Source organism: Pangasianodon hypophthalmus, chromosome 25 (genome assembly GCF_027358585.1).
Source record: "Pangasianodon hypophthalmus isolate fPanHyp1 chromosome 25, fPanHyp1.pri, whole genome shotgun sequence".
In the NCBI taxonomy this organism is placed as follows: Eukaryota; Metazoa; Chordata; class Actinopteri; order Siluriformes; family Pangasiidae; genus Pangasianodon; species Pangasianodon hypophthalmus.
In genome coordinates this window covers 14360987-14377106 of record NC_069734.1, presented here as the reverse complement: position 1 = coordinate 14377106, position 16120 = coordinate 14360987, and the positions used below count along the sequence as shown (strand labels likewise).

Sequence of the window (16120 nt, the reverse complement as noted above, 5' to 3'; positions counted from 1 at the left end):
ACTGACTATGTGGAGCTTCTATATCATGTACTGTCTATCATATCAGCATAATTGAGAGATGCAGACAGATGACACAGACGGAATATAAACTGAAATCATATAAAAGAAGATTTATAGATCAATTGGGATTATGCCTTGTATGAAGATTTGGCTCATGCAGCTTTGCAGAGGGAATGTGTTTTTAACACCACTGGAAACTCTACTTTGAGGAGTGGATCATCAGCCAAGTGCAGTTTTAGTTGATCTCTATTCTAGGGTTTTTAGCTACGGGTATATTTCAAAGAGAAATTGGAGATAGTACTGGCATTTCCCAATCAACTACGAATTGAATAATGACATGTCTTACCTTCATTCAAATTGCTTACACTGCAATACATTACATTTCCAAAACCAGCAGTGGAAATGGCAGCAAAAATGATGAATTTTCATGCCATCTCAGAATTTCTAAATGTAATTGGGGAAAATAATGCACACACACACACACACTGTGTATATATACACACAGAAACCCTGTGTGTCCTGACTAATCTTATAGCAGACTTGGGGCGATAATTATAGCAGACTTGGGGCGATAATTCATTTTTTATACTCATGTCGGATAAGTTGATTTCAAACACCTGTCTACTGTGAGAAGGGGATAAAGTCCCTTAAGCATATAAGACACTGCCAGCATTCTTCACCAGGTGTTAATGTGATAGGACCATGACAGGTCCTGCGTAATATGGACACCAAGGTACCAAAAACTGTTCACTCTCTCCACTGGGGCACCATTGATGTTATGGGGGTGGTAGCTCCTCTCCACTATCAACTCCTTTGTCTTGCTGTCATTCAGGAGGAGGTTGTTCTCCTGGCACCAGTTCTCCAGGCTTTAATCTCCTCTAAGTAGGCTTTCTTGTCATTATCAGAGATCAGGCCCACCACAACAGTGTTGTCAGCAAACTTGACAATGGTGCTAGAGTTGGATGTGGGAATTATCGACTGTGCCAGGGAGAGGTTGAATATCTTTGTTTCAGTCTTTGTTTGTATCTAGGCATGTTTGTATCTAATCATTTCCAATGGTGGATGAGACTAAGCCTAGTAGCCATCTTGTAGCAATGGTCCAGGATACTTTCGCCCCTGATGGGGCAGGTGATGTATTGGTGGAAGTTCGGCACTTCACGTTTGAGTTTGACACTGTTAAAGTCCCCCACCACAATGAGTGCAGCATCCTTGTGATGAGTCTGGTATTGAGTAATAGCCTCATGTAGTTCACATAAGGCAGTGTTCTGTGTCCACCTGAGGTGGAATATAAATAGCACTATGACTGAGGTAAATTCCCAAGGAAGGTAGAAATGGTGACATTTAATGGTTAGGAGCTGGGTTGGGTGTGCAGGAGCATGAGAGAGGAAGAATTCAGTTCAATTCAGTTCAATTCAATTTTATTTGTATGGCTTGGAGATTATTGTAGTGGTCTTCAAGTACACAGTACAACTACCTGTATGAGGGAGGTGCTATACATGTTTATAAGGACACCTGAAAGCAGAACAGACTCTAAGCACCCAGGTTGGGATAGTATCTCAGCTTTATCTTCCCTTCTCTCTCTAATGACTGATACCTGGATCATTCCATAGAATTCAGCAACAGCAACCCTTAAAACTAGCTACATTCCTTCTGCCTTCTCTGTGACTTTTATTCTTTTGACCTGACCTTCAACAACTGCCATCTGATACAGACAGGAGGAAAAATTCTAGACCTTGTCATTATCCAACCTTCAGTTTTGGACATTGACACAACCCTGTTCCACTTTTACACAAATTATGGTTTTCTTCAGTTTCATTCTACCTACCTACCCTGCCTGCCAACAACTCCTCATGTTCCCCCATTTACTGTAACCTCCACTCCATCTCTACGTTTTCACTCCTAGCCCAATTCCTACACACTATCCTTTTTTCTCTTCATCTCTTTAACATGCTTTTCTTTTCTTTCTACAGAAGACATTCTGCAGCTTTTCTTGCCCAGCAATCTTAGCACATGCCTAAGTTATCTTCATCCTGGAAAAAAAAAACACAAGTATCACTCCTCTTTCTTTCTAAAATTCTTGAACATGCTGTATACAGCTCTACACTGATCAGCCACAACAATAAAACCGCCTGCCTTATATTGTGTAGGTCCCCCTTGTGCCACCAAAATAGCTCTGACCCATCAAGGCATGGACTCCACAAGACCTCTGAAAGTTTGCAGTGGTATCTGGCACCAAGACGTTTTAGGTCCTGTAAGTTGTGAGGTGGGCCTCCATGGATTGGACAAGGGAATACCATTGCCATGAAGGGTGTACTTGGTCTGCAACAATGTTTAGGTGTCTGCTCAAAGTAACAACCACATAAATGCCAGGACCCAAGGTTTCCCAGCAGAAAACTGCCCATTTTACACTGCCTCTGCCAGCTTGCCCATTTTTTTCTGCTTTCAAAACATCAACTTCCAGACCTGACTGTTCATTTGCTGCCTACTATATCTCACCCTTTGACAGGTGCCATTGTAATGAGATAATCAATGTTATTCACTTTACCTTCCAGTGGTTTTAATGTTAGTGCTGATCTGTGTACATCAGCTGTCTTGTTAATACCAAGAATAACTTCCAGGATCCTATTCAGTCTGGTTCCAAAGTGGTGCACTCCACAGAAACAGCCCTGGAGGCTCTTATTTCGAAGCTTCTTTCAAAAGAGCATAGGTTCAGTTCTTTCTCGACCTTGACAGAATCCCAAGCGCTTCTCCCATCCCAGCTCCTCGGAAACGAGCACCCTTTCCCTAAAACCAGTTCCCTGGACCCAGTTTCCTCCTCACCCTTCCATCCAAGTCCCTTCAAGCCCTCTCCTTCCTTCTGATTCTGTTCCTCCTCTCACAAAGATCAGAGGCCCAGAGACCATGACTGCTGGGGTAAGGCTTGGGCAGGTGTACTGGCATTGTATGGAGCCCAGGCATTTCCAGGACTGGAAGGATGAGGTGGAGGCATTGGTTTGGGTCCCTGACGCCCCAGCCACATCTTCCAGACTGAACATCTACTGGACAAGGTGCCTGAAGAAAGCTAAAAAAATAAGTTCTTGACCTTCAATTTTAATTAACATTTTGTCCTTGGTGATCTCACTTGCATTGAGATCTCCTTGGACTTCATATTGGTAGCTCCAGTTGAACAGCTGCCAAATGCCAGCTCAATACCTGATATGAACTCCAGACCTTTTATCTGCTTCATTTGTCTTGAAGTAACGAGGGAATGGACTGCACCTGGTCAATTAACTTCTTGTCAGTCAACTGTCCAAATACCTTTGAGCCCCTGAAAATGGAGGTACTGTTGAAAATGGCTGTAATTCCTAAATGATAAATGCCATATTTTTGTGGAACATCTTAAAATAAAGCTGAAATCCTTCGATCACATCTTGATTATTTTATTTCAAATCCATTGTGGTGGTGTATAAAGGTGTATAAAAATCACAAAAACTCGGTCATTGTCCAAATACTTCTGGACCTGACTGTACACACAAGTATGAAGAACATAAGGGTTTCTAAAATTGTAAATCTGGAGAAAAATTTTGGGTTTGGCCTACAAAACATTTACATACTTTACAAAGTTTACTAAAACACTGAAAAATGAGGCGTACTGAGAGAAGGTGGGTGTCTCAGCAGTGCAAGTTCAGACCCTTTAGTGCTCAGCGATGTAAAGAAAACCCAAGAGCTACATCATGTAACCTACAGGTAAGCACATTAAATATTTACGTTCATGACAGCACATTCAGAAAAAGACTGAACAAGTATGGCTTTCATGGAAGGGTGGCTAGGAAAAAGCCCCTTCTCTCCAAACAGAATATAGCAGCACTTTTGGTTTGCAAACTTAGGTTAGACTTAGCTTTGCAAAACTGCATCTGAACAAACCACCAAAGTTCTAGAACAATATCATTTGGACTGATGAGACCAAGATGGAGATGTTTGGTCATCATCCACAGTGCCATGTTTGTTGACCATGTAGTACAATGTTAAAAAAGGGAATTATTCATACTTGCACTATTCATTGTCAACCAGATGAGGATGGGTCACCTTTTGAGTCTGATTCCTCTCAAGGTTTCTTCCTCATAATGTCTCAAAAAATCAAGGCTTTGGAATGGCCAAGTCAAGGTCCAGACTTCAACCCCATTGAGATGCTGTGGTGGGATCTTAAGAGAGCTCTGCGTAAACAAATGCCCTCAAACATCAATGACCTAAAGCAATGCTGTAAAGAAAAGTGAGCCAAGATTTCTCCAAAATGATATTAGAGAGACTGATAAACTCCTACTGCTAAAGGTGGTTCTACAGGTTCCTGAACTATAGAGTGCACTTCATTTTTCCCACCTAGTTTCTAAGTGTCGGTTTCCATTTTGGGGAAAAAAAAAATAAAATACTGCATATTGAAATCTTTTTAATGTTTTTTGTTGTCCCCTGAGGTTATTTTTTTGTTTATAGAAGTTGATGAGGACCACACGATTGTTATTTAGGCCATGATAAATAAAAACATAGAATTGAAGGGGGTGTACTTTCTTTTTCCTATGACAGTACATGCTGCCTCTTAAAACCATTAAAATGCTCACCATCATCCCAGAGAATAGCACAAAGCCATATCTTTCTTACAAGCACACTGATCGGAAATGAGTGAAAGCTCAAGCATGGAATTATTGAAAAAGTACACAAAATATTCTTACCTTTAACTGTAATCAAAATGTACTTTTCTTCTTGCATACTCCTACAGATGTTTTTTTTCTTCCTGTCAGTGCCTTATGTGCCCCTACACTGCTGATCAAAACCTCAATGAAGCCTTACCAGACGTGTCTCAGCTGTGTTTGCATACAAGCTACTGGCAGGAGAAAGAGCACTTCAATTTTTGTCTGTTTTGGCAAGTCATGCATTCAATTATGTCATTTGAATTTACAAATCCAGCATTTGTTTTGTCTTGGGAGAGATATTTACTGCTTAATGTCTAATAATTAATCGAACAGTTCTAGTTTGAAAGATACCTGAATCCTCAGTCAACAAACTTGCCCTCTTTCAACTAAGCCTAGTGAAATCTCCCATTTACAAATTACACTCACCTGTTGTTAATTGTTCATTGGTAACTCGCATTGCTATACATGAAGTGCTGTAGTAGGTGCTTAGCTAAATATTTTTTCCAAACTGTGATGAAGAGGGCTCTAATACAATGGATGTAGAACACCCAAAAACCTTCAATACTAAGCCTATTTTGGCCATACCAATCCGCCAGTTGTAATTACAAAATCATTCACCTAAAGTGTGACATGAAAATGTTTCTCTTATTTCTCCATGTTGGTGTACAATGAGTTTCACAGCATACAAACACTTTTCTGTGCAGCTCTTATTGCACAATGATGACATCTTTGTAGATTATGATTTTAAATAAAGTGCACAGCATATAGAATGTATAGTTTTGTGATCTGAATGAATTTCTATGGATAAAAAGAATCAATGAATAAAATACTTAAAACAAGTGTAGCAGTGTTTTGCTTACTGTATGTGCAATAAAACACCTACAGCTAATGAACTGAGCATTAACTACAGTACATGACTAAAGACTTGACTCAGACTTAGTCAGACTCAGACTCAGAAGTGAACATCTCCAGTGGGTAGTCAGTCAAGTTTGTATGTTACTAATCTTAGGAAAACCAGCTGGGTTTAATTTGTTTTAGAGGTATTATCATGGTATTGATGGGCATATTTGTAGAGCTTGCACAGACTGAAACTGTTTCATTCACATGTAACTGATCTTAGTTGATTTTTATAGTAGCAAAACTTCCATCTGTTATGGCTAAAAAACAAGAACTTGTTTGTAACACTATATCAAATTATTGCTTGAAACAATCTGTTTTTATTCCTAAAATACTAGCTTCTGCAAGTCAGGAGAAAAAGCTTTGCATTTGAGTTAAGTAGATTGTTTTGGCTTCCCTCTTCATTACTTCTCCTTCTATCCATTGAATTCATATAAAACTATCCAGTTACAGTATGTCTCAGCGTAAGGGAGAAGAAGAGGGAGAAAGTCAAAGGGAGAGGCATGCTGTAAGCCCCATGGGATACACTGTAAAATTTTCCCCACCTCTGCATTTCTGTACCCTTATCTCTATATACCCAAACCCACCAGCACCATCCTCCCTTCCAATCCCTGTGCTTTCCTTTCCTTTATTTGGTGGCATGGTGATAAATTGATGGTCATGCTGCTATTTTAAGTTATAAACATTTCTATTTTTGTGAGAAATTGAAGTGAAGACCCACTTTGAGAAGACACCTCAAACACACACACACACACACACACAGAAAATGGTTCATCATTTGTAGAGGAGAGAACATGGCTCTGCAAAAACACATTAGTAAAAGTGCAGTAAACTCATAAGCATCCATCATTTACCAATGCTTTCCAAAGCTTGATAAAATGAATAATTAGTAATCTACACTTCAACCACTCTCCATTAAGGCTTAGCAGACAATCAGAGCCATCGACAGTATTCCTGTCCTTCATTATAATCTGCTGCCTCCCAATTTCCATGGCTCCCATCAGCATAACATAAACAAGTCCTGCTTCTAAGGTTCAACTTGACACAGTGAATGAAAAACTGTATTAAAATACAATTTAATTTCAGCATGACAGAAAGTCCAGTAACCTTTCACCAAGTCAGCATCACTCAGGCAGGTCACAAAATTCTGGACATGTTCGGCAAATGTAAAGCTACTTGTCTCCCTATTCACTGCATCTATGAGTATGCCATAGACCTGTCACCAGTGCAGCACCTCCCCATAACTGGGTGGATCTACTGTCAGTGGCAGAAACTATGGGCATTGAGTAATAAATCCAGGAAGCATTACAGTCTCATGAAATTATCGACCTTACCCACTTCATGTAAATAAATATAGTCTCATACACTGACCATAGAAATCCTACTTGTCACTGCCGTCAGTTTCCCCATGCCAGCAGCCAGTGGGTAATTAAATGATTTATGATATTTCACTAAGCTTGATCTTTGCAATGCCTAGAATATCAGGACAAACAGAGAAAAATCAATTATTTATATTATTATACATAATCAGGATTAACCCCAAATTAGCACCAGATGTGTTGCGTCAAGGCTTGTGTCACACATCACATCAAGTGTTACATCAAAACAAATGGCATAATGCAAAATTCCAAGCCCTCCTCACAAGAGCATTTTGATGTTTTAATGTTGCGAATTTGCCATCAAATTTATTTTTGAGTTATGGGAAAACTGTTCACCATAATCAAGATCCAAGAAACAAGTTCTGTTCGGGTTAGACTAACGATGCTGTGATCCACATTTCATTTGCGCGTTATGGACGAACGATCCCATATATCAAAAATCCAAGAAACTTACCCATTTGCTAATGTTTGGTGGATGGTGTCCTCTACACAGAGTTACAGTTGTTCCATACTCTTTTCCTTTTTCAATAATGGAGCAGTACTCCAAAGTTGGGGATATTTTTTTTTAATAACCAAATCCTGATACTTTTCCAGAACTTTGTCTCGACCTTGTTTTGATAACTCTTTGATCTTCGTGATGCTCATGACTTGTTTTTGTATGTTCTTTAACAAACTGTGGCATGTATTTAAATCATTCAACTAAATCTGATGGCAACTGGTTTCACCTGCACGACATTACGGGTTTGACAGCCATGGGGTGAATACCTATGTAGACTTTTTTTTTGTAAATAATTCTATTTCAGTTCTAGGTTATATGTGGAGCTTCCACCATACTAGTCCTCATGAAAGAGCTATTATAGGAATGATAACATATTAGGATGAGCACATTAATATAAATCTATCATTTATGTTACATTCGTAAATATTAAGATCCGTGCTATAGAAAATTAATAAACACTTTTTGATTCAAGACTTCAGCTGTGCTGTGGCATAGTTATTGATATCAACACACATTGTCTGTTAAAAGAAATACTATTTTACTATCTGCTGTGGCATAATTATTGATATCAACACACATTGCCTGTTAAAAGAAATATTATTTTACTATCAATCGGGTGTGACATCATAGCACACACCACATGTATGCTGCTTAAAATTCCAGCACCCCCAAAGTAAAATGCCTTTCTGCATCCTGCTCAGGAACGTAGACATTAATGAATGTGCAGCTGACAAATCTGCCTCTCCAGTGATGTCAACTTGGACCAAAATCTCAGGAATGTTTCCAACACATTGTGGAATGCATGCCATGAGGAATTTAGGCCATTTTGAGAGCAAAGGGATAGGATTAGTATGGTGTTCTAAATAAAGTGGCTGGTGAGTGTATTTTGCTATTTTCTGCAGATATGTTCAGAGAATGTTCAAAGGCTCTTATTGGGGCACTGTATCTCAGTCAGTGGCCTGAGGGTTTGGAACACACTGGCTTAAGTACCAAGGGCGAACAACCTGACATGCTATCCCTTTGCCCTTTGAGCAATTTCCCTAAACTTTTTCACTTTCCCATTTTTTTTCCAGCTGCACTGAGTGAGTGAGAACGAGAGAGAAAAGCATGTTACATACTCATTCACCAATAAGAATCAGGTGCGCACCATTAATTTCCTCACTCCCCCACACTCCCGCTGCAGACTCCTGGTAAACCATTTGCCACATAACCAACTCCTGGTAAACCACTTGCCACATAAGTGAACCTTTGAATTTTGTCACGTGTAAAACCTCCTTTAACAACAACAACCTCCACCAACCTCCACCTCCAACAACAACCTCCACTGGTACAAAGATGAGGAGGAATTTTGAGGTCATGGACTGTTGACCTGACATTCTCCTGTAAAATGTCTTGATACAGTTTTGAATTCATTGTTCCTTCAAAGATTGCAAGGCTTCCAGGCCCTGAGGCAGCAAAGCAGCTCCAAACCATGATGCCATAATGGATGAGGTTTTGGTGTTGGTGTGCAGTGCCTTTTTTCTTCCAAACATACTATTGTGGATTTGTGCCAAGAAGTTCAACTTTTGTCTCATCTGTCCACAGCACATTTTCCCAGAAGCACTGTGGAACATCCAGGCGGTTTGGGCGAACTTGAGATGTGCCACAAAGGGTTTTTTATTTATTTATTTATTTATTCTTACATCAGTGGTTTCCTCCATGGTGTCCTTCCATTAACACTATTCTTGTTCAGTGTTTTTCTGATAGTGGACACATGACCTTTGCAGTTTGTAGACTTTTTTGCAGTCTTTCGCTATTACACTTGGGTTCTATTTCACCTCTATCAGGCTGTGCTCTTGGTGTGATCTCTGCAGGATACCCACTCCTAGGGAGAGTAGTAACAGTCCTGAATTTCCTTCATTTGTCGACAATTTGTCTTATTGTGGATTGATGAACACCCATGTCTTTACAAATGTTTTTGTAGGCTTTTCCAGCTTTGTGCATCTCTATAATGCATCCTCTAAGGTCCTTTGAAAGCTGATGGGATCAAGGCATGGTTCAAACTACTCAAATGTTCTTGAGAAGAACAGATTTGTCAGTAACCAAACTTTGGATATGTTCACACAGCAGGCAAAAGTGGCCCAAATCCAATCTTTTCTTCAAATGTGACACAGGTTTGTTACTTGCATAGCTGTGTGAACAGCAAAAAAACACACTGAACATTCACATCTTCAATTCTGATTTGGGCCACTTTCATATGTGGTGCTGAAATCTGATAAGTATCCGATACATGGCAATGCGACCTCTGTCTGAACAGGCAGATCAGAATTCATGTGACTTTTACTTCAATCCAACCCGACATTTGTCATAATTTCATGGGAAGGAAAAATGGAAGATAACAGTGAAGTAGGATTTCAGTGGTGTAATATAAAGGTAATGGGGCCTCATAAATATTTGGGGTGATGATGTTGTACAAACAAAATTAGAAGGCACCGCTCTGTGTTTGAACAGACCTCAAAAGAAATGGCTGAACACAGCCAAAGGAGAACCTGGATGCATTGCCAAAGGAAAGTTAAAAGTTCAAAAGAAAAATTTAAAGAAACCAAGTACACAAAACCATAGAAGTGACCATGACTGAATAATGTGCCCTTTTTACAGCGAGCTTGAATGCATCACACGGCACATTGTTCCTTTGTGCATACAGGTCCGTTTAGGAGCATGATCTCTTCAGACTACTGTCAGATATAGGAAACACTGAAAACATAGTGTGAACAGCCTAACAAAAAAATCGGATTTGTCCAGGAAATTGGATTTGGGCCACTTTTGCCTGCTGTGTGAACATAGCCTTTGTGTGTTTTTATTTAAAGGGCAAAGTACCTTTTTCAACCTACATTACAGGTCTCATCTGCTTAATTGAAACACTTGGCTCCAACACATTTTTGGACAAGTTGTTAGCAAAGGTTCACCTACTGTTTCCAGGCTGCATCGGGAATGATTACTCAATATGCTCGATAAAGACATGAAAACTAGTACTGTGTTTGTATTCGTTTATAATTGTTGCTTAGGTGATCAATGCAAAAACTGGTAATTCCAAAGGGTTTACAAACTTTTGCTTGCGACTATACTGTATGTTACTGTTCAAAAGTCTTAGGCACCCTATTATTTTTAGTACAAATTTTGTTGTAGATGTTTATAGATGTTTATGCATTATTGAGTCAGTACAAAAATGTTGTTCCAACAAAAAAAAAAAATAAAGAAAAGATAGCAACATATTACATAGACCATTTTTCAGACAAAAAGACATAATGCAGGCTGCTGGGTTTTGCATGCAAAAAAGAACTGTCTGGAGACAGTTAGGGTCTCCAGAAGAACTGTGGCAGATCCTCCAAGATGCTCAGTAAAACTCATGAGCTAATTTTCTTATAAAACTTATAAAACAAATTGTGCAGGAGCAACTAAAGGGTTATCACACAGAATATTGACTCTTTTTAGTTTATTACTGTTTACTGTTATTGTATTTTATTATTGTTTAATCTTTATAGTATTTCTTTATGTAGAAACATTGGATTTCATTATTTTTGAAAGCAAACATTCTTTGCAGCATTTCAAGGCTCGGATGGTCGTTGTCACAAAGCAGCTTTACAGAAAACTAGATATTACTTACATAATCTGTTTAATTAATCCAATGGGTTGAGCGTGTTTGGTCATTTTCTGGGTTATTTCACAATGTTAACTTTTGCCTAGTTAACACAACAGAACATACTCATTTAATTCTTCTGCTAAAATGTGATAACATCACATTTTGGTCAGTTTTACTGCAGCAATGTCACTGTATAGAACATGAAGCTGTTGAGAATTTTAAAATTTCAAGATGAAAAGATGAAAATGAAAAGCTGAGAAAAAATCTGTAAGTACCTAATTTCTCAGATTATCTTTTGTAGTTTTGGTGGTAACATATAGTATAATTTGGTTACAATCAATCAATAAATAGTGATATTATTTTGCAGTTAAAAAAAGGAATGAAAACACAAGCTTACTCAATCGACACTCAAGAGCTTACTGCTAATGCAACTGGTTATATATACATATTTTTTTTATATTTTTATATTTTATCAACAAAATACTTTACAGAAAAGTACAAACCCGATTCCAAAAAAAGTTGGGACATTGTACAAATTGTGAATAAAAACAGAATGCAATGATTTCAATATTTTATTCAGAATACAACATAGATGACATATCAAATGTTTAAACTGAGAAAATGTATCATTTTAAGGGAAAAATAAGTTGATTTTAAATTTCATGGCATCAACACATCTCAAAAAAGTTGGGACAAGGCCATGTTTACCACTGTGTGGAATCCCCTCTTCTTTTTATAACAGTCTGCAAACGTCTGGGGACTGAGGAGACAAGTTGCTCAAGTTTAGGAATAGGAATGTTGTCCCATTCTTGTCTAATACAGGCTTCTAGTTGCTCAACTGTCTTAGGTCTTCTTTGTCACATCTTCCTCTTTATGATGCGCCAAATGTTTTCTATGGGTGAAAGATCTGGACTGCAGGCTGGCCATTTCAGTACCCGGATCCTTCTTCTATGCAGCCATGATGTTGTAATTGATGCAGTATGTGGTCTGGCATTGTCATGTTGGAAAATGCAAGGTCTTCCCTGAAAGAGACGACGTCTGGATGGGAGCACATGTTGTTCTATAACTTGGATATACCTTTCAGCATTGATGGTGCCTTTCCAGATGTGTAAGCTGCCCATGCCACACGCACTCGTGCAACCCCATACCATCAGAGATGCAGGCTTCTGAACTGAGCGCTGATAACAACTTGGGTTGTCCTTGTCCTCTTTAGTCCGGATGACATGGCGTCCCAGTTTTCCAAAAAGAACTTCAAATTTTGATTCGTCTGATCACAGAACAGTTTTCCACTTTGCCACAGTCCATTTTAAATGAGCCTTGGCCCAGAGAAAGCACCTGCGCTTCTGGATCATGTTTAGATATGGCTTCTTTTTTGACCTATAGAGTTTTAGCCGGCAACGGCGAATGGCATGGTGGATTGTGTTCACCGACAATGTTTTCTGGAAGTATTCCTGAGCCCATGTTGTGATTTCCATTACAGTAGCCTTCCTTTATGTGATGCAGTGCCGTCTAAGGGCCCAAAGATCACGGGCATCCAGTATGGTTTTCCGGCCTTGACCCTTACGCACAGAGATTGTTCCAGATTCTCTGAATCTTTGGATGATATTGTGCACTGTAGATGATGATAACTTCAAACTCCTTGCAATTTTTCTCTAAGAAACTCCTTTCTGATATTGCTCCACTATTTTTTGCCGCAGCATTGGGGGAATTGGTGCTCCTCTGCCCATCTTGACTTCTGAGAGACACTGCCACTCTGAGATGCTCTTTTTATACCCAATCATGTTGCCAATTGACCTAATAAGTTGCAAATTGGTCCTCCAGCTGTTCCTTATATGTACATTTAACTTTTCCGGCCTCTTATTGCTACCTGTCCCAACTTTTTTGGAATGTGTAGCTCTCATGAAATCCAAAATGAGCCAATATTTGGCATGACATTTCAAAATGTCTCACTTTCAACATTTGATATGTTATCTATATTCTATTGTGAATAAAATATAAGTTTATGAGATTTGTAAATTATTGCATTCCTTTTTTATTCACAATTTGTACAGTGTCCCAACTTTTTTGGAATCGGGTTTGTACAACTTTGGGCAGTTAAAGCAAAAAGCACATTGAGTTCTATATATAACCCAACAGTTTGTGGCCAAACTGACCCAACATGTGTTGTGTTATATATTGACCCAGCACTAGTTTGCAGGAATGGACTGGATCACATTAAACCCTGCATTTTTTTTAGTTCAGAAGAAGCAGAAGCCTTTATTTGTCACATATACATTTACAGCACAGTGAAATTCTTTTCTTCGCATATCCCAGCTTGTTAGAAAGCTGGGGTCAGAGCACAGGGTCAGCCATGACAAAGTGCCCCTGGAGCAGAGAGGGGTAAGGGCCTTGCTCAAGGGCCCAACAGTGGCAGCTTGGCAGTGCTGGGGCTTGAACCCCTAAGCACTGTTATATGTTTTTTTTTATAGCTGTTTTGTTTTTTAGTCCTGTGCTATTAGTGAAACTTGTGCTTTTCTGCAACATATTGTGTTGTTTTATGTATTAATAACTCAAGGTTTTTTTTTTATTTTATTTACTAATTTGGGCCTATTGTTAGGAACCAATTGTGCACCCATTTAAACTGTAAAGTGGTCATAAAATTAGCATCATAGCCAACTTTATGTGGTTTTGAGCTGTCAGGAACAAAATCTGTCACAGGGCAGACAGGCCATTAGAAAGTCTGTGGATTTTCCCAGTAGGTCACATTTTCCCATATGTGGGCTGAATGATTTTCTTTCTTTTCACATTGCCTCCTCTCTAATGTATGCTCTTTTACAGGTGACACTCACATGCACACACACAGCATGACAATACCACTCAGAGATCCTATTTCTAATTCACTGATCAATTACATATGTTTGTTGAAGAAAGTTAACTAGACAATGCTGGAGAAAGGTGGTGTGAAAAATATGTGCAAAAATAAGAAAAGCCTTGCTGTCAGATTCCAAGTCTGCTGCTTGTGATTGTGAGGATACAACAGCATAGAGAAAGCAGTGGCATGGCCTAGCTAGTTAATTAAGGAATTACAAATATCTATATAATTATATACTACATGGCCAAAAGTTTGTGGACGGCTGACCATCACAGCCATATGTGGGCCTTCCCCAAACTGTTGGAAGCACACAATTGTATAGGATGTCTTTGTATGTTGTAGCATTAAAATTACCCTTCACTGGAACTATAAGGGGCCCAAACATGTTCCAGCATGACAGTGTCCCTGTGCACAAAGGGAGGTCCATGGAAGACCTCAAGTGGAGTTCTGAATTTTTGTTAGTGCTGGTCTTCTTAGTTTTCTGGCAGGGTAGCACCAGTGCTACATGGCAAAATCTACTTTTGCTTATGAATCAATCAAGACAATAAAATGGAAGTATTATTAGTGAAGTATAAAAAACTAGCGGAATAGTTTTGTTTTACCTTTATTGTGTATGTGATTATTTTTTACGTGAAGGCGAGATGAATCACGGAAACAACTTCTGCAGTTAGGGTGTAACCAAATACGAATATATTAATCGGACTGAACAAATAGCGAACAAATAAGAACAGGTACGAACAATTGTTTGTTTGTTTGTTTCTATAGAAAGCTTGCCAGAAAGCTTTAGATTAGGTTTGTGCATCAGGATCCCACAGGATGTCACAAAGCACACTCCCGTGACCGCGAGTTTTTTTCTTTGTTGTTGTTTGTTTGTTTGTTTTGTTTTGTTTTTTTAACTTTAATGTGGAGCCTCAAATAATAACTCACGGAAGCCTGGCAGGGTTGCCAGGTTTCATCAAAATTCCCAACCCCACTACAAATCAAATATTGCACAAAAAGACTTGACACTAGCCCAGAACGCAATGAAAATATTGGCTCATTTTACGTTTTTTTTTCTCAGTCTTTCCGGAGTTACAAGTTAACAGTGGTACACATTTCTAATTTGAAATATCTGCAACACATGAACATTATACGCGGAACCTGGCAACCCTGCTCAGGGGGTAAAAAAATAGGACACCAAGTTAACATGATACTAAAGGGACATGCACTATTCGGTTTTAGCCCGATCATATAAAATTTAGTCTTTTTTCCCCCCCTATTTTTGTATGCCATTGTACGTTTAGGAACCTAATGTAGCCCTATGTTGTAATACTAGTTGATACACTTTCATTTGTTATTTTGGACGAATGAAGGCTCCTGAAATCTATCCTTTATCCATCGTCAGTAGATCATTTTCAAGGGCATTTCTTTATTCAAAATCCTGACAGCTAAATTCCTAATTGTTATCTCCAGTATATAACTCCCTTAAAGAGGCAGCGTGAGACCATGCTGATAGAAACTGGCTAGTGTCGTGACTCTGCTTTTGTTCTCTCTCTCTCTCTCTCTCTCTCTCTCTCTTTCACTCACTCACTCTCACTCTCACTCTCTCTCCTGATGTTACATCTGCTGTAAGGGCAATCCACTGAAAAACATCTGCAAATGTTGGACCTTCGATAACATAACCCTACAACGTCATAGATCCTGCAAGATAGCCTAGTTTTAATGGTGATAGGAAAGTCCTTTAGGGTACACAACTTTAATGTGCGGTGTAGGCCTAAACAAACACATAGCTAAGGTTTTCCTTTATCCAGAGGAATTCACGATAAAATGCATTAAACCTGACTTCATTTAGCCTATACAGACTCTCTCTCTCTCTCTCTCTCTACACACACATATATATATAAAATATACATATGTGTGTGTGTGTGTGTGTGTGTGTGTGTGTATATATATATATATATATATATATATATATATATATATATATATATAAATATATGTGTGTGTGTGTGTGTGTGTGTGTATAGTGCGTGTGCGTGTGTATGTCTAACATGACACATGCACTTTAGACATCCAATTACAAGCAAAGAAGCATGTATTTAATTTAAGGCACTTTGTGCAGGCAGAATGAAGAATGAAGCAATGAAGTGAGCTTGAAAGAGACTGCAGAATTCTAAAACGAGAGTCTTAATTGAGCAGCACCATTCATCCTCTCCTGCCTATTCTGTAAGA

General features: G+C 38.8%; 1 protein-coding gene across 5 annotated transcripts in view; it reads right to left on the bottom strand.

Annotated features, from left to right (window-relative positions):
- Positions 1-16120, bottom strand: part of il1rapl1b (interleukin 1 receptor accessory protein-like 1b) — a 350185-nt gene that overhangs the window by 333093 nt on the left and 972 nt on the right. The window contains exon 1 of one of the 5 annotated variants that reach the window (XM_034299837.2): positions 4704-15729. The exons of the other annotated variants lie outside the window; for them this stretch is intronic. The gene's annotated coding sequence lies outside the window, so the exon portion shown is untranslated. Of the gene's footprint in view, positions 1-4703; positions 15730-16120 lie in introns of those variants that run through there. 5 annotated transcript variants of the gene reach the window in all.